Raw genomic sequence first — 3370 nt, forward strand, 5'->3', positions numbered from 1 at the left:
AATTTAACTACTCAAGGTTGGTCGCTATAGAGACAGGTGGACATCCGACGGTTGGTCGCTATTGATTGACATGTGACTGTTTTAACTACTCAATGATTTTTTTATTTCACTTAATTGATTTTGGATATGGAATAGCATTTCTTGTTAAGTAAAAATCCAACACTACCGGACACAGCTCCTTTGCCGAGTGCCTTAGGCACTCGGCAAAACCTAGAAAACACTCGGCAAACACTTTGCCGAGTGCCAAACCTCGACTCTCGGCAAAGACTGACGGTCGTCAGCTTTAGGATGGCCGCTGACGGCCCTTTGCCGAGCGCCACCTTTGCCGAGTGTGGTCCTGTGCCGAGTGTCCAGCACTCGGTAAAGAGGCTCGTTGCCGAGAGCCTAACTTTGCCGAGTGCGCCTCTCGGCAAAGCCTGCTTTGCCGAGTGCCCGACAAAAGGCACTCGGCAAAGAGGCCGACACTCGGCAAAGCCTCGGATTCCGGTAGTGCAAATAAATAATATAATAAGTACTAGTACAAAAATAACTATTTTATTTATAAATAATTTTGGTTTCATCATTATAAATTTTAGGGTTATTTAAAAATATATTTCAAATTTAGAAAAAGGAAATAGAAAAAAAGAAAAAGAAAAAAGCTAAAACCTAACCTAACTAACGGCCCAAGGCCCAACAAGCAGCTGCCGCCTAACCCTAACCTAGCCGCGCGCGCCTCCTTCCTCTGGCTGCCGCCACCTGCTTCTCCCACCCGGCCTCTCTCTCCTCCCTTCTCTTCCCTCTCTCTTCTCTCTACCGCGACCGCGCCAAGGATCAAGCACACGCGACGCCCGATGCCCCGACTGCCTCGACCCGCCTGCGCCCAGGAAGACCCGACACCGCCAGGCGACCCCGGCCACCCGTGCCCTGCCCCTGCGAGCCGACGCCAGCCCGCGCCAAGAACGCCGCCAGCGCCTCCCGAGCGGGCGGTCACCTCGTCCTGCTCCTGGCCGCGGGGATCACCATGCTGGTGCTCTACGTCGTGTACCGCCCGTCCCACCCCACCTTCGCCGTCACCTCGGTCGCTGTGCTGGCGCTGTACAACGCCACCGCCAACATCGCCGCGGGCACGGGCCAGGCGCCGGCCACCACGCTGGCCGCATCGTTCCAGTTCACGCTGGTGCTCGGCAACCCGAGCGGGCGATCGGCGGCGCGGTACGACCGGTTGGCGGCGTACGTGGCGTACCGCGGGGAGGCCGTGACGGCGCCGACGCCCATGCCCCCGCTGGCGCAGGACGCCCATGCCCCCGTAGGCTTCTTTACTTGGCAACATATTGGCATTAATTTGATATGTTTCTCTGGTTATGCTAAAATATTCAGGGATCTGGAATAACAGGAGCCTGATGGAAGCATGAAGATTTTTTAGGTTCCTCTGCTCCTGGAGCTGGACATGATGGGCCAAGTCATTTATATTGGGGCTAATGACAAAGGTGATTCCTGACCTTGCCATCTCTTAACTACTTTGCTGCTACTGAGCACATATATGAACTGCATAGCCAGGTTCATTTATGTTAGGCTAATAATGCATATAATCATCTGCTAATAATGACAAAAGTCTGACAGGTTTCTCTTACCACATTGGTAACATAGAAGTTGGATATGACAAAAGTCATTAATAATGCATATAATCATCTGCTACACATTTGCAAATTTGCATCAGTAGAGTTGACCACTTCTCAGTATTGCGAGATGCATCTTACATGGTCAAGAAGATAATTCCTATTCTGAACTACTTGCTCGTGTACAAGTCTCCTTATCATGTCCTCCTTTCAAGCCAGTCTATTCTTTGCTTGATTCATCACGGGTGCACATTATTGTAATTAGAATCTTCAGAGTACTCGAAGGATAGTTAAAGCTGTTTGGCTAGTCCTTCAGATTACTGAAAATATAGTTAAGAACATTTGTATTTTGCTATTTCGATTTCCAACAGTACAACTATTGGGGATGATTGCTTTCCTTTATAATAGCAATCAAGTAATTTCTTAGCTAAGTTCTAGCTATAAGTTCTGCATGACATGCTATTGCCCATGATAATTCTGACAGGATTGCTTCAACTCTTTCAGGTTGATCAGTTTTGCCTAGTCCCAGTACCATACAAAGATGTTCAGGTGAACCTGAAAATTCTTCTCAATTTGACTTGCAAGTTTTCTGATGCGAGCACTAAATAGTGATATTTTGTAATTTTGTATGAGCATTGTTTGAGTGAATCTTTTCTTTGGGCAGCTGGATATAAACATTTCTCCACGTCTCTCTTCTGAATACATAAGTTATTTGGAAAATCCTGTTGAGTTGCTCAATGAAGCGGCAAAAGCTGCAGAGAAAGATCTATGGAAAATCCTGTTGAGTTGCTCAATGAAGGCTTTTGCGAATCACTTGAAGCGTTAGTACTTTTGTGAATGATTTTGTAAAGTGTTTGCAAATATGTGCAAAACATAATAACATGTGTAGGTTTTGTGAATGATTTTGTTGTGGTGCTTGTTGATGGTTTATGTGATGTGGATCTATCATTGTGCAATACTAATTAAATTTGTATATCTATGTGATTATGTGTATAAAAATTGGTGATTTGTGATGCTTTTGTATATATAACAGTTGTTGAATGCTAATTAATGGTATATTATCATTATTAACGACTATAATTAGGGGCAACTTTTTGTTGGTTGCTAAATGTATAGTATAACGACTCACGATTGGTTGCTAAATCTATGGTACAACAACCCACGGTTGGTCGCTAAATATACAATATTAGCAACGGAGGGTCGGTCGCTAAAAAGATGTCGGTCGCTAAAGCCTTTAGCGACGGCACTTACAACGACCATCCTTATGGGTCGCTAAAAGTTTTTAGCGACCAACCATAGGTCGCTGAAGGCCGTTTTAGCAACCAACTGTAGGTCGCTGTAAGTGAACTGTCGTGTAGTGAGCATGACCGACTCGCCCCATACCCACGTCGACGAGCGTCGGTTGGCTCGTGGCTGCGACCGTGGGCGGGGGCAGTAGGTTGGGGTGGAAGAACAGGGCAAAGGCAAGGAAGACGAATGGAACGTCTGACGACGGCGAAAACGATGGTGCACGCATGATGTGAAACGTCCTCATGGACGTGCAATAGCCACTGCGCGAGTCGGTGTCGGGGCTAGTGTCGGACGAATACGGGGAGGAGGTGTTTGCTCCTATTCCCTCTGCCCAGAATGGGGTGGCACAGAGGTGGAGGCATGAGGGGAGAGAGAAAAGAAGTAGAATGGCAAACGAGGTGGTGGCAACTGAGGCGAGGACCATCATTTTCGTGTGGATGTATAGATAACCAAATGGGTCGTGTTTGGCGAGCCGGCCCGAGGCA

General features: G+C 47.3%; 1 long non-coding RNA gene across 1 annotated transcript; it reads left to right on the forward strand.

Moving 5' to 3' along the window:
* Positions 1 to 1681: 1681 nt before the first annotated feature.
* LOC103646519 (uncharacterized) lies at positions 1682 to 2662 on the forward strand. Its single transcript, XR_562239.3, has 3 exons — positions 1682 to 1777; positions 2100 to 2144; positions 2260 to 2662. It is a non-coding gene; the product is annotated as an uncharacterized lncRNA (long non-coding RNA).
* Positions 2663 to 3370: the final 708 nt, after the last annotated feature.

Source organism: Zea mays, chromosome 2 (assembly GCF_902167145.1).
Source record: "Zea mays cultivar B73 chromosome 2, Zm-B73-REFERENCE-NAM-5.0, whole genome shotgun sequence".
NCBI classification, from domain to species: Eukaryota; Viridiplantae; Streptophyta; class Magnoliopsida; order Poales; family Poaceae; genus Zea; species Zea mays.